The 25,549-nt window shown below is 43.2% G+C and overlaps 1 pseudogene; it reads right to left on the bottom strand.

Annotated features, from left to right (window-relative positions):
• Positions 1 to 4,803: 4,803 nt before the first annotated feature.
• On the bottom strand, positions 4,804 to 5,338 carry LOC117071238 (annotated as a pseudogene).
• Between the last annotated feature and the right edge of the window lie 20,211 nt (positions 5,339 to 25,549).

Here is a 25,549-nt window from a genome sequence, read left to right as displayed (position 1 = left end):
AGCAAGACTCCGTCTCAAAAACAAAACAAAACAAATTGACACTGGTACAATGTCATTCATATTTTACCAGTGTAGACTCATTTGTGTGATGTGTGTGTGTGTGTGTGTGTGTAGTTCTATGCAATTTTATTACATGTGTAGCCTTGTGAAACTACCCCCTTAATCAAGATACTCAAACTGGACCATCATCATGGGTCTCCCTCTTGCCATTCTTTTATAGCCGCATCTCTTCCCTCTTTGTCTTTAACTTTTTTTAACCTGACATTTTTCTTTCTTTCTTTCTTTCGTTCTTTCGTTCTTTCATTCTTTCTTTTGGTTTTGTTTTGTTTTTTTATAAAGACAAGGGTCTGGCTAGGCACGGGGGCTCACACCTGTAATCCTGGCACTTTGGGAAGTGGAGGCGGATGGATTGTTTGAGGTCAGGAGTTCAAGACCAGCCTGGCCAACATAGTGAAACTGTCTCTACTAAAAATACAAAAATTAGCCAGGCAGTAAGGCTCAGCGGGAGGCCAAAACAGGAGAATTGCTTGAGCCTGGGAGGTGGAGATTGCCCTGATTGCCCCGGGAGCCAAGATTGAGCCACTGCACTCCAGCCTGGGTGATAGAGTGAGACCCTGTCAACAAACAAACAAACAGACAAATGACAAAGTCTCACTCTGTTGCCCAGGTTGGAATGCAGTAGCATGATTAGGGCTCACTGCAGCCTCAACCCTCTGAACTCAAGCAATCCTCCCACCTTAGCCTCTGAAGCAGCTGGGACTACAGACATGTGCCACCGCATCTGGCTACTTTTTCAATTTTTGGTAGAGATGGGGGTCTCATTATGTTGCCCAGGTTGGTCTCAAACTCCAGGGATGAAGTGATCCTCCCACATTGGCCTCCCAAAGTGCTGGGATTACAGGCCTGAGCCACTGCCCCCAGCCTGGGAGTATTTTTAAATTAACTGAAACACACACTTTATCATATAACCCAACAGTCTCACTCCTGGCCATTTACCCAGGATAAATGAAAGCATAGCTTCACACTAAGACCTGAATGTGAAAGTTTTTAGAAGTTTTATTCATAATTACCCAAAACTGGAACAACCCAAATGCCCATCTAATAGGAAATGGGTAAACAAATTGTGATGCATCTATACAATGGAATACTCTTCACAACAAAAGGGAATGAAGTACTGATACGTGCAACAACGTGAATGAATCTCAAATGTGTTAAAATGAAGAAAGCAAGGTGCAAAAGACCTCAGGAGTGATTCCATTTATATGATACTTCTAAAAAGTCACAGCTACAGAAATCAGATCAGTGGTTGCCAGGCGCCAGGGTTGGGAAGAAGATTAATTACAAAGAGGCGTCCTGAAGGAATATTGGGGGCTGATGCTTATGTTCTCTATCTCAGTTGTGGTGGTTCTTACACAAATATATACATTTGTCAAAAACTGATCAAAGTATACATCTAAATTTTACTATATGTAGATTTTACCTTAACCTGAATTTTAAAAATAAGTATGATAGACAAAGGTCCTTTTTGGTAGCTTACAAAGCATTCTTGTGTTCAGCAGTGCAAAATGGGCATAACTGTAGCATAAAGTCAACATTTCATAGAGTTGCAGAACTACAAAGTCAATGAGTGGTCAGGCAAGGCAGGTCTGCTACACTAAGGTCAGGGCCCTAGTTGAGAAAAGCTGGGACCCTGAAACATGGGATAAGGACATCTGGGTGAAGGACCCCTGAAGACTGTGGCTCTGCAAACTCCCAAGCCCTTAGAGGCTGCAGAAGTGCCCCACCCCCCACAAGTTGAGATCTTTGCCCAGGAAGGAGGACACTGAAGAGGCCTCTTTTCTTCAATAGAACAAGTGTCCCCTCAGAATACTACCTCTTCTCCTGGTGCCAGATGGATAAACAGGGCTAAACCCCAGCATACCACTTCCAAGGACATGCTGTGCCTGATGATGGAAGAAAAAGATCACATCCCAAAACAGCTAGAAGAATTAGCCACCGTGGACTGGCAGAAGCCAAGGGAAGAACTCCTCGGATTTCATGTTGAGGGTGTTATATCAAAGAGGCCAGAATATAAGACTGGATGAGCAAGACTTCATAGTCTTGGGACACTGTCTTAGGACATTGGATTTAACACCATGTCTCTTAGGAGATAGGCAGATTCATGTCTGTGTGGTTCTTGGAAGCATGAAGAAAGTGATGACCCTACCAGAAAGCATTCTCCAAGGAAGAGGCACTGAATAAGCAAGTAGGCAAAAATGACCTGGGCAGCCAGTGTTATCCAGCCTTTGTCATTAGTTGCCCCAGAATTAGCACAACCTGCCCATGAATGAAGCTGCCACAGAAGCAGAGCTGGGCCCAACGGCATGAACTCCCATGATCTAGCTATGGCTGCCTCTGAATGTCCAATCTTCCAGCAATAGATCCCAACGCTGACCCTCCAATATGGCGCTATCTCTTGAGGAGACCAAATTGCCACTTGGTGACAAGTTGACTACATTGGTTCCTTTTCCTCATTGGAGGGCCAGTGATTAATTCTTATTGGAATAGATAGCTATACTGGTAAAAGTCTGCATTTGTTGCCCATGGAGCCTCAGCCTGCTAAGCTCCCTATTTGGGAGCTTATGGAATGTCTGATCCACAGGCATGGAATCCCACACAACATAACATCCAACAGGAGACCCACTTCAGACTAAAGGAAGCCCATGTCCACAGGGCCAACTTGTTGTACCACAACCATCCAGAAGCAGCCAGCCTGAAAGAGCACTGCAATAACCTTCTTACTGCCCAACTTCAGTGCTAGCCCAGACACAACATTCTGTAAGAGCAGGTGTCATCCTCCAGGATGCAGCATATGCACTGAATCAAAGACCTGTGGAGGCCTGTCCTCACGCATGCAGCTGTATCTCCAGTGAGAAGAATGCATGGACCCAGGAACCAAGGGGCAGGAGCAGGAGTGCCTTCCTTTCTACCCTCTTCTTATCCCTTCTAATGACTCAAAGGGGACATTTCACTTCCTGGCTGTACAACTGTGGTCTCTGTAGGGTTAGAGCTCCTGGTCCTCAAAGTGGGTGCACTCCAGCTAGGGAGCAAATCCAGAGTTCCATTGAACACACGGTTAAGGCAGCCTTCCAGGGCACCTTGGGCTCTTTCTCTCCTGAGACCAGCAAGTGAGAAAAGAAGTCACCATCCTGGCAGGAGTAATTTATCTTGATCAGCAAGCAAAGGTAAGAACATTTTTATACAATGGGCAGAGGCATGGTGTACATATGGAACTCAGGTGACCTACTTGGGTGCCTCTTAGTATTCCCATGCCCACCTGTACTGTGAAGGGACCCCTTGTATAGCAACTTCGGCCAGAGATTACTCAAGACTCAGCTTCTGTAGTAATGTGGTCTGGAACCCATCACCAAGTAAGCATCCAAAACTTGCAGAGGTCATAGCCAAGGGTAAAGGGCAGTTAGAATGCATAGTGGAGAAGAGAGGAAATGAGTGCCAGTTGCAACTCCAAAACTAACCAAGGAGATGGGGGTTGAGGTTCATCTGACCTCCCTCTTCTGAGCTTCTCCCCAGGAAGCAAAGTTCACAGTAACTGTGAAGGAGCAGCTCCCTGATCATGCATGGAAAAGTAGTTCACATGGGGTGAACTGCAGAGTTGGTTCTGATTATGCTACTAAAATTAAAAGCAAAATTTAATATTCCTCCACATTTTCATGCCAAGAACACTTAAATTATTAAAATTTGGGGAAAAAGTCCATTTACAGAAATATAATCATTTATACTTTAGCAAAGCACTGTCCCACAAAATGGGTGCATATGTAACACATCTGCTCAAGAACGTTCCAAAAGATCCCCAAACAAACAGCTTTTAATCTATTTCTTCAGGTCTCATCAAGTTTTCCTATTTCCACAACTCCTGATTCTAAAACATACATATCAATTTTTCAACCCTATAACATGTTAAAAAAATTTAAGTTTTCACCTATTGAAAAGGAAACTACCGTTATATAAAACATGAATAACCGGACAGTTTTGGAGGGGCTTGTGTCATTATATGTAAATGGTTTCAAGTATTTTAATTTCATCCACAATCAGACTTTATGCCAATAGAGAGTAAGGTCTGTGCCTTATATTTCGTGTATCCCTCTGGGCCCCAGGAACTCTGCCTGGGCTTAACAAGTTTCAGGCTGGGCACAGTGGCTCATGCCTGTAATCCTAGCACTTCGGGAGCTGAGATGGGTGGACCACCTGAGGTCAGGAGTTCAAGACCAGCCTTACCAACATGGTGAAACTCTGTCTCTACTAAAAATACAAAAAATGAGCTTGCTGTGGTGGCAGGCACATGTAGTCCCAGCTAGTCAGGAGGCTGAGGCAGGAGAAGGCTTGAACCTGGGAGGTGGAGTTTACTGTGAGCCGAGATCACACCACTGCACTCCAATCTGGGTGACAGAGCGAGACTCTGTCTCAAAAAAAAAAAAAGGTTCAATAAACAACTAATTTATTTAATCTCTCTCCATCCTCTCCTTTCTTCTACCGCGACACTAGGATAATAGCCATTATACCTCTTAAGGCCAATTCATTCTTTTTCTTTTTCTTTTTCTTTTTTTGATTATTTAGTTTTTATTTCATAATCATAAACTCAACTCCGCAATCCAGCTAGGCATGGAAGGGAACAAGGAAAACATGGAACCCAAAGGGAACTGCAGTGAGAGCACAAAGATTCTAGGATACTGTGAGCAAATGGGGTGGGGGGTGCTCTTCTGAGCTACAGAAGGAATGGTCTAGTGGTTAAGATAAAACCTAAGTCAAACTTAGTAGAGTTGTCCACAGTCAGCAATGGTAATCTTCTTCCTGGTCTTGCCATTCCTGGACCCAAAGCGCTCCATGGCCTCCACAATATTCATACCTTCTTTCACCTTGCCAAAGACCACATGCTTGCCAACCAACCACTCAGTCTTGGCAGTGCAGATGAAAAACTGGGAACCATTTGTGTTGGATCCAGCATTTGCCGTGGACAAGATGCCAGGACCTGTATGCTTTAGGATGAAGTTCTCATCATCAAATTTCTCCCCACAGATGGACTTGCCACCAGTGCCATTATGGCATGTGAAGTCACCACCCGACACATAAACCCTGGAATAATTCTGTGAAAGCAGGAACCCTTATAACCAAATCCTTTCTTTCCAGTGCTCAGAGCATGAAAGTTTTCTGCTGTCTTTGGAAACTTGTCTGCAAACAGCTTGAAGGAGACGTGGCCCAAGGGCTCACTGTCAAGGGCGATGTCAAAGAACACGGTGGGGTTAGCCATGGCTGATAGTACCGGGCTCCCGATGGTGGGGCGTCTGCAAAGCCTCCTTGGTTTTCTTTTCTCAATATGCCTAAATATTTAAAATTATTTTAAAATTATATCAAGTCTTCTTATTTTAAAAAGTAAAATATATTCATATATATATAAGAATAACATTAATAACCTTCTTCCAGTCCCTTCCATCCTCACCCCATAAACAAGCAATAGTAACAGCTCGATGTCCCTTGGTCCATATCTTCCCTTATACTTGTACAGACCTATAAAAATTGGTATATCCAAGTATAGTGTTTTATGATTGATAAAAAAAAAAATCACACTTAAGCAATGTGATTTTTTCATCTCTCTGTCCCAGTAAGTGAGACTCTGGATCAATATTTTTAAGAACTACATAATATTCCAAGTTACTGATAAAACCACAGATTATTCAGTTTGCTTATTCCTGAGTTCTAATGACATTGAGTGTATTTTCATAATATTATAAAACACATGTTTCTCTGCTGCGCAGTTTGTTCATATTCTTTATTCCTTATATTTAAATGTCTAAACCATCAGAACCTTGTTTTTGTGAATGGCATGAGATAGTGGATTTAGTTGTGTTTTCTTCTAGATTGATGGCCAGTTTATATTTAAAAAATTAACCTTTTCCCACTGAATTGAAATAGTACCCTGCCTGTATTTTATGTTCATATATATACTTACATTGATTTTGGGATCAATTTCTGATCCACAGAGACATTTGTATTCATCTTTTAATGTTGTTTTGATTTTAGTGACTTTATAATGTAGGTTAATAATTCAGTAGGGCAATTCTCCCTTTTTCTATTTTTTATTTTCATAGTTTTATTGCCTATTCATTTTTTTATTTGAACTTTACATTCATTTGATGTACTTTTGTAAAATGGCTTGCTATGGTTTGAATGTTCGTGCCCTCCCCAAATTCCTATGTTGAAATCCTATCCCCCAAGGTGACAGTATTAAAAGGTAGAGCTTTTGGGAGGTCGCTAGGTCGTGAGGGCAGAGCTCCCATAAACAGGATTAGTCCCCTTATAAAAGAGGCCCAAGGGAGCTTGCTTGTACCTTCCCCCACTGAGGGCATAACAAGAAGGCACCATAAATAAACAATGAAATGGGCTCTCACCAGACACTGACCTGCCTGTGCCTTGATCTTGGACTTCCCAGCCCTCAAAACTAGGAAAAGTCAATTTATGTTGTTTAGTAGCTATCCAATCTATAGTATTTTGTTACAGTAACCAAAATGGACCAAGACGTAATTCGATGTGATTCTAATGGGGATTGCATCACATACATTAATTTTTCTAAAAATTAATATTAACACTATCCTTTCTGGAGTACTAGCATGTCACTCCACTTGCTTAGATCTTGTTTTCTGTCTTTAAAAATGACTTCATATACAAACATTCTTAGCCATTATTGTTGTTGTTTTTGTTTTTGTTTTCTTTTTCTTTTTTCTTTTTTCTGTATTTTAGTAAAGATGGGGTTTCACCATGTTGCCCAGGCTGATTTCGAACTCCTGAGCTCAGGCAATCCATCCACCTCGACCTCCCAAAGTGCTAGGATTACAGGCGTGCGTGAGCCACCGCACCCAGCCTATTGTTGGTTTTAATCATGATTTTTTTTTTTTTTCTTGAGACAGAGTCTCGCTCTGTCACCCAGGCTGGAGTGCAGTAGTGGGATCTCGGCTCACTGCAAGCTACGCCTCCCAGATTCACGGCCATTCTCCTGCCTCAGCCTCCTGAGTAGCTGGGATTACAGGTACCCGCCACCATGCCTGGCTAATTTTTTTGTATTTTTAGTAGAGACGGGGTTTCACCATGTTAGCCAGGATGGTCTCAATCTCCTGACCTCGTGATCCACCCGCCTTGGCCTCCCAAAGTGCTGAGATTACAGGCATGAGCCACCGCACCCGGCCGATTTTTTTTTTTTTTCTTTGAGATGGAATCTTGCTCTGTCACCCAGCCTGCAGTGCAGTGGTACAGTCTCGACTCACTGCAACCTCCGCCTCCCGGGTTCAAGCAATTCTCCTGCCTCAGCCTCCCAAGAAGCTGGGACTATAGGTGCATGCCACCATGCCTGGCTAATTTTTGTAGTTTCAGTAGAGACGGGTTTCACCATATTGGTCAAACTGGTCTCAAACTTCTGACCTGAAGTGATCCACCCATCTCGGCCTCTCAAAGTGCTGGATTTGCAGGCATGAGCCACCAGGCCCAGCCTTATCATGATTTTAAAGAAGATATTTCAAATTTAAAATTGTATTATTAAATATTTCAAATATACAGAGAAATATACAAAATATTCCAGTCAACATGTACCCTCCTCTCATACTCACTAGATTTTAACATTTTGACATATTTATAGAATGTGATGACATTCTTTCATCTTCCCCCATTCTAGATATGTGGCTAGTGTCTAGGAGCCAGTGTGTATAATTCCCAGACATTTAAACATTTTTAAAATGTATTTTTGCATTTCTAAATAATAGATAATGGATTTATATGTATTCCTATGTAATATATAATGCTTTTTTGTGTTATTTAAAAAATAAATTTATATCCATGACTAGTTATTCCTCATATTGAGAAAGGCTAATATTTTTTATGTACTGTATATATCTTGATTATGGTATTTTATTAAATTATTTTAATGGCATAGTATTTATCTTATTAAAATCAAATTTTCTCTGTTCTCTATTATATGCAAAAATATTCAATTTTACCTTTTTTGTATGATACACATACCATACTTTTTTTCATTGTTTTTTTCAGTTTAATTAGCTAAACATTTTAAATAACGTTGATTAACACTGGGGAAAGCAGCATGTTTTTCTTATTCTTGATTTCAATGGAAATGACTTTAGAAATTCTAATATAACGCTTCTGTTAATTTTTATAAGCTTGTCATATTTAAGCAAGACTTTTAACTTATTTTTTTTCTTTTTAGGATAATGTTTTGCTGAATCCTCACAGTGATCCAAAGAGGCATGTATTAGTCCGTTTTCACACTGCTGATAAAAACATACCTGAGACTGGGAAGAAAAAGAGGTTTAATTGGACTTATAGCTCCACATGGCTGGGGAGGCCTCAGAATCATGGCGGGAGGTGAAAGGCGCTTCTTACATGGTGGTGGCAGGAGAAAATGAGAGAGAAGCAAGAGCAGAAACCCCAATAAACTCATCAGATCTCGTGAGACTTACTGACTATCATGATAATAGCATGGGAAAGACCAACTTCCATGATTCGTAACCACTTCCTGGGTCCCTCCCATAACATGGAATTCTGGGAGATACAATTCAAGTTGAGATTTGGGTGGGGACACAGCCAAACCATATCATTCCAACCCTGGCCCCTCCAAATCTCATTTCCTCATATTTCAAAACCAATCATGCCTTCCCAACAGTCTCCCAAAATCTTAACTCATTTCAGCATTAACCCAAAAAGTCCACAGTCCAAAGCCTCATCTGAGACAAAGGAAGTCTCTTTCACCTACGAGCCAGTAAAATAAAAAACAAACTAGGTACTTCCTAGATACAATGAGGGTACAGGTATTGGGTAAATACAGCTGTTCCAAATGGGAGAAATTGACCAAAACAAAGAGGTTACAAGGCCCATGCAAGTCCGAAATCCAGTGGGACAGTCAATTTTTTTTTTTTTTTGAGATGGAGTCTCGCTCTGTCACCCAGGCTGGAGTGTAGTGGCCGGATCTCAACCCACTGCAAGCTCTGCCTCCCGGGTTCACGCCATTCTCCTGCCTCAGCCTCCTGAGTAGCTGGGACTACAGGTGCCATGCCCGGCTAATTTTTTTTTTGTATTTTTTTTAGTAGAGATGGGGTTTCACGGTGTTAGCCAGGATGGTCTTGATCTCCTGACCTCATGATCCACCTGTCTCAGCCTCCCAAAGTGCTGGGATTACAGGCTTGAGCCACCGCACCCGGCCGGGACAGTCAAATTTTGAGCTCCAAAAAGATTTCCTTTGACTCTGTGTCTCACATCCAGGTCACACTGATGCAAGAGTTGGGTTCCCATGGTCTTGGGCAGCTCCACCCCTGTGGCTTTGCAGGATACAGCCTTCCTCCTGGCTGCTTTCATGAGCTGGCATTGAGTGTCTGCAGCTTTTCTGGGCACATGGTGTAAGCTGTCAGTGGATCTACCATTCTGGGGTCTGGAGGACAGTTGTCCTCCTCACAGCTCCACTAGGCAGTGCCCCAGGAGGGACTCTGTGGGGTGGGCTCTGACCCCACATTTCCCTTCTGCACTGCCCTAGCAGAGGTTCTCCATGAGGGCCCTGGCAGCAAACTTCTGCCTGGGCATCCAGGCATTTCCATACATCCTCTGAAATCTAGGTGGAGGTTCCCAAATCTCAATTCTAGACTTCTATGCACTCACAGGGTCAACACCACATGGAAGCTGCCAAATCTTGGGGCTTCCACCCTCTGAAGCCACAGCCTGAGCTGTATGTTGGCCCCTTTCAGCCACGGCTAAGTGGCTGGGACATAGGGCACCGAGACCTTAGGCTTCACACAGCACAGGGTCCCTGGCCCTGGCCCACAAAACCACTTTTTCCTCCTGGGCCTCCAGGCCTGTGATGGGAGGGTCTGCTGTGAAGGTCTCTGACACGGCCTGGAGACATTTTTCCCATGGTCTTGGGGATTAGCATTAGGCTCCTTGCTACTCACGCAAATTTCTGCAGCTGGCTTGAATTTCTCCCCAGAAAATGGGTTTTTCTTTTCTATCACATAGTCAGGCTGCAAGTTTTCCAAACTTATGCTCACTTCCCTTATAAAACTGAGTGCCTTTAATATACCCAAGTCACCTCCTGAATGCTTTGCTACTTAGAAATTTCTTCGGCCAGATACCCTATATCTTCTCTCTCAAGTTCAAAGTTCCATAAATCTCTAGGGCAGGGGCAAAATGCCACCAGTCTCTTTGCTAAAACATAACAAGAGTCACCTTTGCTCCACTTCTGAACAAGTTCCCTGTATCCATCTGAGACCACCTTAGCTTGGATTTTATTGTCTGTATCACTGTCAGCATTTGCGGCAAAGCCATTCAACAAGTCTCTAGGAAGTTCCAAACTTTCCCACATTTTTCTGTCTTCCTCCGAGCCCTCCAAATTGTTCCAACCTTTGCCTGTTACCTAGGTCCAAAGCCACATCCACATTTTCAGGTATCTTTTCAGCAGTGCCCCACTCTACTGGTACCTATTTACCGTATTAGTCCATTTTCACACTTCTGATAAAAACATACCCAAGACTGGGAAGAAAAAGAGGTTTAATTGGACTTATAGTTCCACATTGCTGGGGAGGCCTCAGAATCATGGCGAGAGGCGAAAGGAACTTCTTACATTGGCAGCAGCAGAAGAAAATGAGAGAAGCAAAAGGAGAAACCCCTGATAAACCCATCGTATCTCATGAGACTTATTCACTGTCATGAGAATTTAGCACAGGAAAGACCAGCCCTCCTGATTCAATTACTTCTCCCTGGGTCCCTTCCACAACACGTGGGAATTCTGGGAGATACAATTCAAGTTGAGATTTGGATGGGGACACAGCCAAACCGTAACAAGGCAGGAATTATTATTAACCCATCTTCCCAATAAGGGAACTGAGGCTGAAAGGAAGGGATTTGCCCAGAATCACACAGCTGGGAAATAAGCAAGCCAGGACTTGCCTCAGGTGTGATGACCCCAAAGTCCAGGCATGCCCCTAACCCCCAGTGAGAGTGGGGCTTTGCCCATCTGCCCTCACTGCCTGCCCTGTCTTGCTGGAATATCTACAAGGATTATCAGCAGCTGGAGCTGGCCCGTGAGACACAGGAGGAGGTGAACAGCTGGAAGTACTCCTTTCTGAGGGCTGGCATGTACCTTGAGTGTGTTGGGGTGAGCGGCAAGGCAAGGAGAGGAGGGGCAAGCTGCTGATACTAGGGGGCCCTGGGGCACCATCTACAGTGATGCCAAGTCATGCCATGTTTATGAGCCCTTATTTGGCTTAGAAATAACCAGGAATCCTCCCCACTATCTACTCTGGGGGTGAGATCAGAGTTAAGTTTTCTGGTCCTCCCATCCTTCTCCAGTGGCAGTTTTGTGTCTCCATCTCTGCCACAGATGGCATTTCCTGCATGCCCTTTCTATGATGCTGGTTTCCTGTGACTGCCTCCTCTTTTCTCCCCTATTTCACTGTGGCACTGTCTAGCGGAGCCTTAGAGTTGGGGTGCAGTGTCCCAGCTTCACTCAACCTCTCCCCTTTTCCTCGCTGTGTGTGTCTACTTTGGCTGTGCTCCCTGGTGCCAGCAGTGGCGGCAATGTTGGTGTGTGTGCCTCCCAGGACGAGAAGAAAGGGAGTATGACCTTCTCTTGCTTCCTGCCAGGCGTCTGCAGCCTGGCACCAGCTCTGGCCAGGTCTTTAAGCAAAGGACCTGCAGATGTTGTTTTCTCATTTCTGGATTGGGAAATGGAGGCAAACTCTGGGTACTACAGTCAGAAACAAGATGAGGCTGAATCAGGGGAGTCTGGGGTCCTGAGAGATATAGGGATAGGCAGAGACCTGAAACCCTTTAGAGCATGTGGGGATCTGGGTGCCTGTTTAGGCCAGTTGCTTCTCTCTCTGCATCAGTGTTCCAGGTACCCTTGCAGGGGATGCCTGGAGCCTGGCTACATGGCCTGCCTACCGTGATGCCCTTGTGTTCTTCATGACAGGCCAGCAAGACCGAGGGGAATGGCTCCGACAGCTTCATGCACTCCATGGACCACAGCTGGAGCAGCAAGTGGAGACCATTCAGAACCTGGTGGACTCGTACGTGGCCATTGTCAACAAGAACGTGCAGGACCTCATGCCCAGACCATCATCCACCTCATGACGTGCATGTGCCGCCTCATGGGGGTGGCTATGGCAGTTTCTTATTTATGCTAAACCCTTTGCTGTCATTTCAACAATCTTCACAGCATCTTCACCAGGAATATATTCCATTTCCAGAAACCACTTTCTTTAATCATCCGTAAGAAGCAGCTTCTCCTCTGTTGAAGTTTTATCCTGAGATTGCAGCAATTCAGTCACATCTTCAGGCTCCACTTCTAATTCTAGTTCTCTTGCTATTTTCATCACATCTGAAGTTCTGGCCTCCTCTGAAGTCTTGAACCCCTCAAAATCGTCCATGAGATTTGGATTCAGCTTCTCCCAAACTCCTGTTAATATCAATATTTTGACCTTCTTTCATGAATCATGAATGTTCTTAATGGTTTCTAGAAGGGTGAATCATTTCCAGAACATTTTCAAGTTATTTTGCCCAGATTCCTTGGAGGAATCACTATCTATGGTGGCTACAGCCTCATGAAATATATTTATTTAATAATAATACTTGAAAGTGGAAATTACTCCCTCATCCATGGGTTGCAGAATGTATGTTGTGTAAGAAGGCACTAAAACAACATTAATCTCCTTGCACATCTTCTTCAGCATTTTTGGGTGACCAGGTGCCTTGTTCAATGAACAGTAATATTTTGAAAGGAATCTTGTTTTCTGAGCAATAGGTCTCAATAGTGGTCTTAAAATATTCAGGAAGTCATGCTGTAAACAGATGTGCTGTTGTCCAGGCTTTGTTATTCCATTTATAGAAGACAGGCAGAGTGATTTAGCATAATTCCTAAGGGCCCTAGGATTTTCACAATGGCAAATAAGTACTGGCTTTAAATTCAAGTCACTAGTTGCATTAGTTCCTAACAAGAGAATCAGATGGTCCCTTGAAGTTTTAAAGTCAGGCATTGACTTCTCTCTCACTATGAAAGTCCCAGTTGTTATCTACTTCCAAAATAAGGCTGCTTCTTCTACATTGGAAATCTGCTATTTAGTGTAGTCACCTTCATCAATGATTTTAGCTAGATTTTTCTGGATGACTTGCTGCCACTTCTGTATCAGGATTTGCTGCTTCACCTTCCTTTTTTCTGTTATGGAGATAGCTTCTTTCCTTAAACCTCAGGAACCAATTTCTGCTAGCTTCAAACTTTCTTCTGCAGCTTTCTCATCCCTCTCATCCCTCAGAGAATTACAGAGAGTTAGGATCTTGCTCTGGATTAGGTTTTTGCTTAAAGAAATATTGTAGCTGGTTTGATATTCTATTTAGACCACTAAAGCTTTCTCTATATCAGCAATAGGGCTCTTTCACTTATTTATTTTTTATCATTCCTCTGTTCACTGGAGCAGCACTTTTAACTTTCTTCAATAATGTTTTGTTTGCACTCATGACTTGGCTGTTTGGTGCAAGAGGGCTAGATTTCAGCCTGTCTTGGATTTAGATGTGTCATCCTCATTAAGCTTAATTATTTCTAGCTTTTTTTTTTTTTTTTTTTGAGATGGAGTCTCGCTCTGCCGCCCGGGCTGGAGTGCAGTGGCTGGATCTCAGCTCACTGCAAGCTCCGCCTCCCGGTTCACGCCATTCTCCTGCCTCAGCCTCCCGAGTAGCTGGGACTACAGGCGCCCGCCACCACACCCGCTAGTTTTTTTTTTTTTTTTTGTATTTTTAGTAGAGACGGGGTTTCACCGTGTTAGCCAGGATGGTTTCGATCTCCTGACCTCGTGATCCGCCCGTCTTGGCCTCCCGAAGTGCTGGGATTGCAGGCTTGAGCCACCGCGCCCGGCCGATTATTTCTAGCTTTTGATTTAAAATGAGAAGTGTGAGGCTCTGTTATGGTTTGACTGTGTTTCCATCCAAATCTCATCTTGAATTGTAACTTCCATAATTCCCACGTGGGAAGAACGTGGGAATGAACCTGGTGGGAGGTGATTGAATCATGGGGGTGGATCTTTCCTGCACTGTTCTCATGATAGTGAATGAGTCTCATGAGATCTGATGGTTTTAAAAATGGGAGGTTCCCTACACAAGCTCTCCATTTGCCTGCCACCATCCATATAAGATATGACTCCATAAAACCTCTTGCTTTTGTAAATTGCCCTGTCTCAGGTATTTCTTTATTAGCAGCATGAAAATGGACTAATGCACTAAATAGTTACCAGTAGAGTGGGGTGCTGCTGAAAAGAGGCCCAAACCATGGAAGTGACTTTGGAACTGGGTAACAGACAGAAGTTGAAACAGTTTAGAGGGCTCAGAAGAAGACAGGAAATTCCTAGACACTTGTTGAAGTTCTAGACACTTGTTGGAGCTTCTTAGACGCTTGTTGAATGGCTTTGATGAAAATGCTGATAGTTATATGAACAATAAGGTCCATGCTGAGGTGGTCTTAGATGGAGATGAAGAACTTATTGGAAACTGGAGCAAAGGTGATTCTTGTTATGTTTTAGCAAAGATACTGGCAGCATTTTGTCCCTGTCCTAGAGATTTGTGGAACTTTGAACTTGAGAGAGCTGATTTAGGGTATTTGGTGGAAGAAATTTCTAAGCAGCAAAGCATTCAAGAGGTGATGTGGGTTCTGTTAAAGGCATTCAACTTTGTAAGGGAAGCAGAGCATACAGGTTCAGAAAATTTGCAGCCTGACATTGTGATAGAAAAAAAAGGCCAATTTTCTGAGGAGAAATTCAAGTCACTTGCAGAAATTTGCATAAGTAATGAGGATCCAAATATTAATCCACAAGACAATGGGGAAAATGTCTTCAGGGCATTGCAGAGGTCTTCACAGCAGCTCCCTCCATCACAGGCCTGGAGGCCTAGGAGGAAAAAATGGTTTTGTGGGCCAGGCCCATGGTTCCCATGCTGTGTACAGTCTAGGGACTTGGTGCCCTGCATCTCAACCACTCTAGCCATGACTAAATGAGGCCAAGATACAGCTCAGGTCATGGCTTCAGAGGTGCAAGCCTCAAGCCTTGGTAGCTTCCTTGCGATGCTGAGTCTGTGGGTGCACAGAAGTCAAGAATTGAGGTTTGGGAAACTGCCTAAATTTCAGAGGATGTATGGAAATGCCTGGATGTCCAGGCAGAAATTTGCTGCAGGAGTGGAGCTTTCATGGAGAACCTCTGCTAGGGCAGTGCAGAAGGGAAATGTGGGGTTGGAGCCCCTACACAGGGTCCCTACTGGGGCACCACCTAGTGGAGCTGTGAGAAAAGGACCACCATCTTCCAGACACCAGAATAGTAGATCCACTGACAGTTTGCACTGTGTGCCTGGAAAAGCCACAGACACTCAACACCAGCCTTCTTATAGGAGAAGGCTGTACCTTGCAGAGCCACAGGGGCAGAGTTGCCCAACACCATGGGAACCCACCTCTTGCATCAATGTGACCTAGACGCAAGACATGGAATCAAAGGATATCATTTTGAAGCTTTAAAATTTGACTGCCCTGCTGGATTTTGGACTTTCATGGGGCCTGTAGCCTTTTTGTTTTGGCCAATTTCTCTAATTTGGAGTGGCTGTATTTACCCAACGCCTATGCCCCTATTGTATCTAAGAACTAACTAACTTGCTTTCAATTTTACAGGCTCATAGGTGGAAGAGACTTGCCTTGTCTCAAATGAAACGTTGGATGGTGGACTTTTGAGTAAATGCTGAAATCAGTTAAGACTTTGGGGGACTCTTGGGAAGGCATGATTAGTATTGAAATGTGAGGACTTGAGATTTGGGAGGGGTTAGGTGTGGAATGATATAGTTTGGGTGTGTCCTCACCCAAATATCATCTTGAATTGTAACTCCCACAATTCCCACATCATGGGAGGAACCCAGTGGGAGGTAATTGAATTATGGGAATGGGTCTTTCCTGTGCTGTTCTCCTTCATAGTGAATGAGTCTCATAAGATCTGATGGTTTTAAAAATGGGAGTTTCCCTGAATAAGCTCCCTCTTTGCCTGCTGCCATCCAGGTAAGATGTGACTTGCTCCTCCTTGCCTTCCACCACGATTGTGAGGCCTCCCTAGCCATGCAGAACTCTCAGTCCATGAAACCTCTTTATTTTGCATATTGCCCAGTCTTGGGTATGTCTTTATCAGCAGCATGAAAATGAATTAATACAGGTTCTTGAATTCTTAGAGGCCATTGTAGGGTTATTAATTGGGCTAATTTCAATATTGTTGTGTCTCAGGAAATAAGAAGACCCAAGAAGAGACAGCAAGATTGGGGAATGGCTGGTCAGTGGAGCAGCCAGAGGACACAGGACATTTATCAGTTAAATTTGCCATCTTATATGGGTGCAGTTTGTGGCACCCCAAAAGAATACATAATGACATTAAAGATCACTGGCCACAGATAACCATAACACACATAATAATAGTGAAAAAGTTTGAAATATGGCAAGGATCTCCAAAATGTGACACAGAGACACAAAGGAAGCACATGCATTGGAAAAATGACTGTGACAGACTTGCTTGAGGCAGGGTTGCCACAAATTTTCAATTTGTAAAAAAAAAAAGCAATATCTGTGAAATACATAAAGTGAAGTGAAATAAAATTATATATTCCTGTATATGGTATGTTTCCCATACTTTTCAAGTCTTAAAACTTTGGGATTCTAAATCACAACAGCTTCCTTTCTGATGTGCAGGTGGTAGGAAAAGAGTCTGGGGCACACAGAGGTCCTGCTGCATGCCCAGCATCAAACAGCTGGTAAGTGATAGATATAGGATTCAAACCAAGGCCTGTGCACCTCAAGAAACTGCCTCTGAATGGTTAGCCCAGTACTTCCTGACCTTTTTCATATCACAGGACAGAAAGAAAATAAAAATTGTTGTTTAACACATTGGGGTAAGAGGATGAAGCTGTTTGGGATCAGGACAAGTGGCCCCAGGCTGTCTGAATGGCTGTCATTCCAGAGTTTTGCACAGCTCACCCATTCACACAATCTGTAGCATGCAAGCAGGGAGTCTGCTCAGACAGCCAACTTTCATTTAATGAACATTATTCGCCCCCTTACAAGGTTCAACAGTGGTGTTTAAGGACAGGACTCTTGAGCTAGACCACCTGGCTTTGAATACCTATTTTCCAGTTGTTAGACCTTGGGTGAGTTGCTCAAGCTCTTTGTGCCTCAGTTTCCTCATTTGTAAAATGGAGATGACAACATAGTTGTAACTTCCAGTGGAAAGCAGCTACACTCCCATGGTTCCTAAAGAAGAAAGGAAGTGGTGAAACAGGTGTAGGGGCATTTCTGAGCTCAAGGTGACCCACATGGCTTTATGTGATGGCAGATTGGGAGGCAGCAGCTCCTCAAACCCAGTCCTTGAATGAAAGCTGCAGATACCCTTGCCCATTCTCTAGGCAAGGGTGTGCTTGTCTCATGGGAGACTGTGCTTTTCCTACACAGACTGATGAATGGTGGAGGACCCACCTGAATCAGCTCCCAGAAGAGTAAGTCAAGAATACAGAGCTGTTGAAAAAGCCTCAACTAAACCTTATTGAATTTCTCTTTGTATTTCAGCATTTTGGGAAGCATTCCCTCGGCATGTGTTTATCCTTGACAATTCTAAAATCAAACCCCACATCTCACAGGCATAGTTCAGAGAAGGAAAAGGTAAGATTGATATCCCTGTCTAAAATCCTATGCCAGGTTTCCCAGAAATCACTTGACATTTCAGGTTCTTTTAGTAAATGAGCTGAATGGACCAAAAAAGTACGTAAACAGAAACATACTTCTAATTCAGGAAGACTGTGTGTCTTCATGGCCCCCTCTAGACTCATGCAAGGCCCAAGAAGAGGCTTGTTATGGTTCTGTCTCTTGTCCTTTTACCTTAGTATGGAAAGACTACATCTGCTGGTGCCAATGAATGTGGTGATCTAGAGGGAAGGGACTCAATGTTTTAGTGCTGGATGAATTGGAGTAGAGGCCAGATGCCCACTTGATGGGCTCCTTGGCAATCTGATGGGAATTCTCAGCATCATCATGTCCCCTTGCTCCTCTCTTTCCTGGAGTCCTGAATGAAGTCACACCTCCCAGACCCAGGATGGAGTGTCCACCTCCTCCCTATGTTGTATCTTGAGGTTTGACATCATTGAGTCAGGAACAGGTTCTGGGTGAAGCCTTACAGTGGTAACCCCACTGTCACCCCCAAATTGGTGGCATCCACATGCCTGAGGGTTCTTACCTTAGTTTCTGCCTAGTTATCTTGCCGAGGACCAAATTCTTCTAGTCCAGGGACTTTGTCCTGAGTCCTAGCTCAGGGTTTAGAAACGAAGCCTTTCCCTACTAGCCTCTCTTCTTGGGGGTGGATCCAGCTCACCGTGGCTTCTCCGCTTATTGGAGTCTCTGCTGATACTGGCTGTGGCTTTGAGATGGGCCTTATGCTCTAGGGTAGACCAAAGCTTGATGATCCACATCAAGTTTTCTGTTTTTTAGATACTGTGCCTTCACAGCCTAACTACCTTTTGGAGACCAGCCTTTTTGCTAGCTTTGTTTGCCAAGCCTCAACCTACCTGAGCTCAGCTCCCCACCTGCATCTGGTGGTTCCAAGTCTCAGCAGGCATAAAGCTTTACTTTGTTTAAATGTACTCAGTCTGTTGGAATGAACAACCCATGAGGCTTTCCTGACCTGGGATCCTCTGAGTCTATGAAGGTTGTAACAGCCTCTGGCATTGGTAGAGGGCTTTACAGTATGCTGAGGCTTTTTGCAGGTCATCTTCACATTCCATTGGGGCCTTGCATGAATTTGGAGGTGGGATACTTCTTTGATGTGTATATAGTTTCCTAGACCAAACAGCATCCCAAATGTGGTTCAAAGTTCAAGGTTTAGCTGAACCTCAATTCCCTCTCTGCTTTGTGCCTCAAGAGAAGACAGCTTTACTTCTAACATTAGGGTCCCACTTGAGATACCTCAGGTAGGTGTTTTTTTGAGGGTATATCTCCTGTGGATTTGTTACCTGGGGCTAAGTTTCTCTTAAATGGGATGGTGTTCAGAGTCAAGTGTTTAGAGAATGACTGGGATTTTGTAATTTTCATTCAATTACTTAAACCTTGTACCTCCAACATAGTGCTTACCAGAATAGCTTAGTGCTTATAAACATGGACTCTGGGCTCAGAAAGACTCAGGTACCTGTGGCATAGGCAATTCCATTTCACTTCTCCTTTTGGTAATGGAACACAGGAATAATCCATTCCCTAACTTCCCCTGCAGTGAAGTGGGACAGAAAGATGATGTATGCGTGGTAGCTAAGACCTTTTAAGTAATTCTTGTTTCTTTCCCTTTTTTCTCCTCTGTTGGCTGGATAGAGAGGACCAAGAAGAGAACTCCAATGCAGAAGGAGGTTAGGCCCCCCAAAAACTGCATGGGAGACCCCTTGACACATATCCAATAGAACATGAGCAAGAAATACATCTTTTATTGTGTTTTAGCCACTAAGATTGGGAGTTATTTGTTATGGCAGTTGGCCTTTATTGAATAATACAGTTATGAGGCTAGTTCTACAACTAACTACATGACCTTGGCCAAATCCTTGAATTTTGCTGGGCCTTCTCATCTGTATGAAATTTTCCTGGCAGTCTTGTGGTCATAAGCACGTAGGTGTCTTCCAGGAAACAGTGTGCTTGCCCACAGTAACTCACTTACCCATTGCCTTTCTCATTGTTCCTCCAATGTGCTGGACTTGATCTGGGCTTTTGTACTTGCTGTTACTTTTTCTTACGAAACTTTTCTCTCAGGTCTTATGGATCACCTCTTTCTCATTATTTAGGGCCAATCTTTGACATCACATCTTCAAAAAAGCCTTCCCTGGTGACTCAGTTAAATCAGCATCCCTGTCCTCCCATTCTTTATCCCAAGTGGCCAACTTAATTTTCTTTGTTGCCTCTACTTCTATCTGAAAGCAGATTATTTATGTATTGGTTAATAAGAATATTATATATTATTCCCCAACCAGAATGTTAGCTCTATAAGGGAAACACTTTTGCTAGGATTTCCCTGGAGCATAGGACAGTCATAGGAACATTGTAGGTGCTCAGCAAATACTGATGAATGTACAGGTCAAATGCTGTTAGGATTACAGGAGGTCATTATGTAAAAAATTTGGCACTTGACCTGGTACATGGCAAGTGCTCAAAAATAGCAGATGGTGGTGAGTATCTGATTGTATGGAATTTCTGTTCACTTCACATGTCCCTATTTTCCACCTAGTTGTAAGTCTCTCAAACTCTCAAAGTCAGAAACTAGATCTCATTTATCTCTGCTTCCCAGTGAACCTTGTACACAAGAGGTGACCAATAAATATTTGTGAAGGGAACATTTGAAGAGAACCTCAAATTGTGTCCTTGATCTGGTACATTCAAAGACCAACGAAACCATCCTTGTTCTAAAAAAAAGTAAACCTTTTTATTAGTATATTTATTTTATATATAAAAGAAATACAAAAAAAAGAAACACAAAGAAAATGCTTTTATGGCAAATCAGGTTTGTCGGTGCCTTCAGCTTGGGCTCCAGGCTCCGTCCCGCTGGGTGACAACAAAGTCCGCCAGTTATAATGACCCTTGATGATTCCCGTGTTGTTGTTCTCATTGAGTAGTTGCTTCTGCCTTTGCCTATTGAGGGACTGGCCAAGTCCCAGGACAATCGCAGCCAGGGAGTACTGCCCAGGCAGTCTTCTCGGGGGCAAGATGAATGGGTTGGGTTGGACTCTTCCCAGGAGAAAGTACGTTTTGATTTTTCCTTCCTGTTCACTGATGCCCTTCACATAGATCTCCCTTCGGTAATCAAAGGCAAAGCCCTGGTCCTTCAGGATGAGATAGGTCTCCTCTGGGACTTGGATCCGGCCACTAACCCCTGTGCTGTCCATTCAGCTTGCCAAGTTCACAGTTTTGCCCCAAATGTCATACTGTGGTTTCTTAGCGCCGATAACGCCAGCTACCACTGAGCCATGGCTGATGCCCAGGGGGTGAACCAAAGGAGCAAGAAGTCAGAGGCAGAAGAGGTACACTGGGGGTGTCAGAGGGAGAAGAGGGACATTGGGGTGTCTGGACCCCTCCCTGGGATAGTGATCACTATGTGTGAGGTCTCTGTGGATGAACGGGAGGGTCCAGATCCTGCCCCCAGTCACTTATTAGATTACCTATTTGGACCTTACTTTTCTCATCAATAGACTGGAAATAATTAAAGGAAGATTTAGTGAGATCATATAAATAAAACCACTGTGGCATAGTGCCTGGCAACCAGTGAGTGTTCAATTGAATATAATTATTATTTTCATATGAACACTGACTTGTCTCAGTCCATGGGATGATCAGAGCATGGACCAGAAGTCAGGACCCTGGAATCTCCTGCTTCTACTGACACAGTGCTCTGAGAGCCTGGACAGACCTTTTTCCTCTCTGTTTTAGCTTAGGTCCTCAGTATCATTCCCCTGGTCCATGGCGATGGCTTTCTAACTGTCCTCCCTGTCTCCTCCCTTGTCCCCTTGAGCTCATCCTCCATACTGCTGCAGGAGCGAGAGGGCTCTTTCTGATCAAGTTGCACATCTGATCAAGTTATGACCCACTTAAATATCTTCCAGGGCTCCTTTCACTTACAGGATAAAGCCAATGATCCTTAGAATCACAATCAAGAACCACTCTCATATGGCTTTTGCCTGATTTTCCAGCCTCATTTGTCCCACTCTCTTCCTTGCTGCTGCATTATAGCCACACTGAACTGCTGGAGTTTTCCTAACCTTCCAGCCAGTTACTTACCTTTGTGCCTTTGTCCTGACTTTCTCCCTGCTTGGGCTATTACTTCTCCACACTTCCACAGTTTATCTGGTAAATACTTTTAAAGACAGTTTCAGTGCCTCCTTTGCTAGGAAACACAGAATTCTAGAAATGGTAGCATTTCACCAAACATGTTAGTGGGCATGTGTGTCTCTAATAGACACAATTATTTCATTCTACAAACATTGACTAGGCACTTGCTATGAGCCAGGTACAGTTCTAGGCATTGGGGATATTGGTGGGAAAAGAAAGAAATACAGCCCTGGTCCCCATGGAATTTACCTTCTACTGGGGAGAGATAGAAAATAATTTTACAAATGTAATATAATATTAATGAGTGATTAGGACTACAAAGAAAAATCAATGAGGGTAAAAGAATGGAGAAAGATGGAAGAGAGTATATTTTGGAGTAAGGGGGTTAGCAAAGACCTTGTTGAGCAGAAATTTGAAGAAAGTGGTGGGAATAGCCATGCAGGTATCTGGGTAAGATTATTCCAAGCCAAGGCAAAAGCAAGACACACATACACACTGATATAATTGACTGGAAATTTGAAAATCTCACTCTATAGAGTACATGGGAATCACAATGATAGTTAGCTCTTTAAAATTTGCAGAGAACTTTGACAGGCAATATCCCATTTGATTCTCATATTATTATTGTGAGGTAGGGAGGCAGAGGAGGTAATAATTTAACACCCAGCTTACATAGGAGGAAACAGAGACACAGAAGATTTAAATGATTCACCCAAAGTCATACAGCTGGTTACAGCAGACCCAAAACACAAATTGAGATGCTTAATTCAGTTGGGAAGTTAATTTTCCAACATCTGAGATCAGTGAAACTATACTAGGAGTATAATATGTCATGACAAGGGTTGACCCTGATTTGGCAACATCTTCAGAATTTACTTAGAATATCTCTGCTCATCATTATGGTTCCCTTTTTATTCCTGGTTTAATTGTGTAGTCAACAATTTCAGAAATGACATTGATAAGATTGATGGAAGCTGTGGGAACAAGCCTTGAACATCCCATCCATAGATCAAAAACATAAAATATAAGCCCTTAAATGCAAAGAAAAAGACATATGGCATTCCTTAGATCTGACAAGTCAGGTATTGGTATTTCTTGACCTCTTTTTCTTGAAAGCTGCTAAGGTAGAAGCAGATAAAGTAAAATGGCATATCAGCCAGAAGATGTCTACAATGTGAGGACTGTAGCAAAAGTTATTTTAAACTGCACTCTGGCAGCCAAAATGTCATTGCCTCAGAGTTAGGAAATGCTGGAGCTGCTGCTGGTGTGACTGTTTGGCTGTGTGATCTTAGGCTAGTTACTCCCTTTTTCTACGCCCATGTTTACTCATCTACAAAATGAGAATGTGGACTAGATGGGGGTTTTCAGACTGCATTTTAGGAGATCATTGAGGCTCAGTAGAGATGTGGAAGGAATGGCAAATTATAAAGGATTATTATTAATTGCAGTGATTTTTGTTTTATTGTTGCTTTGCACAATGGTGTCTTTAAGCCCAAAGAAAGGGTGAGCTTTGTAGCTGAGTAAAGCCTGTCCCTGGAAATATATTATCTGCCATCCCCAGGAGTAGAATCGTACTTTTGTCTGAAGGAATTATCCTGAAGACCCTGAGAGCAATACAATGACCACGAGCATTGAGCTACCCGGGAGTCAGAATTAAATGACTGATTAGTCAGCTACATCTCTATGCACGACCTTGCATGGGCGGGCAAGTTGGAAGAGAGTTTCACAATAGTCTAGCATTTGCCAAAGGCTGGCTGCTTTGTATTTCTGCACACAAGCCAGTATCCTACTCTTGTTTCCAGCATCTCGACTGAGAGGAAACTAAGAAAAGATCTGAGCTGACCCTGTCTCTATCCTTGGCAGGGTCATGCTAGGTCTATTGCATTCTGCAGGAAAAAGCTTCCCTGGATTGGTGCCCAAGGCAGGGGAGGGTCTGTCGGAGCAAGGTCAGCTGGCTCTATCAGGCCCCACCTGCAGCTGCTACTCACCAATCCGGAGTTCAAAATTGTTGAATGAATGCTTGTTGATCTCCTGTATGCTTTCTGTCAGGGCGAGTGAGAAGTCAGCCAGAGCACACAAATGTTCCCACTTGTCTTCACATGGCTGAAGCAAACATGAGGAGAAGAATTCATTTAATGTGGAATGTGGGGAACATTAACATTTCTGCAGCAGGGGCTTTACATCCCAATCCAACCCTACCTGCACATCCCTTAAAGGAAATAATCATGTGGGTGAGCCCCTCTACCCTCAAGTCACTGGTATCTCAGAACATAGGAAGACATGATATTTGCTTGCAAGAGTGTAGTATATGTGGGTCATTGTGTTCCTTCGTCCACATCTACGCCTGTCTGTTCAGGTTGATGTAACATCAATTCCTGAGTGTATGCTCACTGGCGTGTGTGTGAATGGGTGTGAGTGTATGTGTGTATGTGCGTGTATGTTGGAGGTGTGTGGGTATGTGTATGTGTGTGTGTGTGTATGTGCTCCTATGTGTGTGTAGCTTTTCCAATCTAAGAACTATTTCCTTTGAATTGCTCACAGTGTGTGTTTAAGGGATACATTTGCTTACAAAACTTCTAAGGGAAGTGCTGCATAAGGCTCTGGGCCTCTCTGAACCTCAGTTTCCAAATCTATAAAATGGGGATAAGCATACTTGCCCTTCCTACTTTGTAGGTATTGAATGACATTTTTTATATGAGAGAACTTTGTGCTCCTGTAGAACAGAGGTTAGCAAATAGTTTCAATAAAGGCCGGATAGCCAATATTTTAAGCTTTGTAAACCATATGGTCTTTGTTGTGACCCTCAACATTGCCATTTTAGCTTGAAAGGAGCAATAGGCAAAATATAAATGAATGGGCATGACTGTGTTCCAATGAAGTTTTATTTATAAAAACAGAGGGTGGGCCAGATTTGACCTGTGGGCTGTAGTTTTCTGATCCATGCTGCACACATACCAAATAATAACCAGCCTGAGTTTCATCCCAGATAGTCACTCTTGAAGTATTTTATTGTTTTTAGTTGGAAAAAGCGTAGGAAGGATTGGAAGAAATTGATGAGAATTCCATTTTCCCAAGTATCTGGACTCATATTCATTTAACACTAACTGAGGACTTTACTAGATGCAAGGCTTTGCTTGGGGAGCATGACATTATCTGAGATAATTCATACATTAACCCTGGAAGGTAGACAGTGTTGCTATTTAACACCAGTGCTTGGAATACAGTCAACACTCCAAAAAGCAGCAGCTATTATTATTATTATTATGTAAGACTTTTGAAAGACAAAATAAAAATAAGAAAAAAGAGGCAAGTATTAGGGGTTTAGTAAGATCCACAATGAAATCACAATAGGTTATTTCTTGGCTCTTGATTTTGTTTAAAGGAACAATGAGGTTCAGAACAAAGCCTAGAAGTTTCTCAAAAAAGCAGCATGGCTTCATCTGGTAGACTCTACTTACCTAGGGGGCAAATCCACATCACATAACTACTACAATCCAGTCCATTAGATTTTCTCCCTATCTTTCCCCAAGGATCTTGGCGACAGAGGCTTCACCACCATCGGTGACATGACAACAGCAAAACCCCTGCATTGCGTTGTGGCTG

The sequence above is a fragment of the Trachypithecus francoisi genome, unplaced genomic scaffold (assembly GCF_009764315.1).
Source record: "Trachypithecus francoisi isolate TF-2019V2 unplaced genomic scaffold, Tfra_2.0 Lachesis_group3, whole genome shotgun sequence".
Lineage (NCBI taxonomy): Eukaryota > Metazoa > Chordata > Mammalia > Primates > Cercopithecidae > Trachypithecus > Trachypithecus francoisi.
The sequence above is the reverse complement of the archived record's forward strand: the minus strand, read 5'-3'. Positions and strand labels throughout refer to the sequence as shown.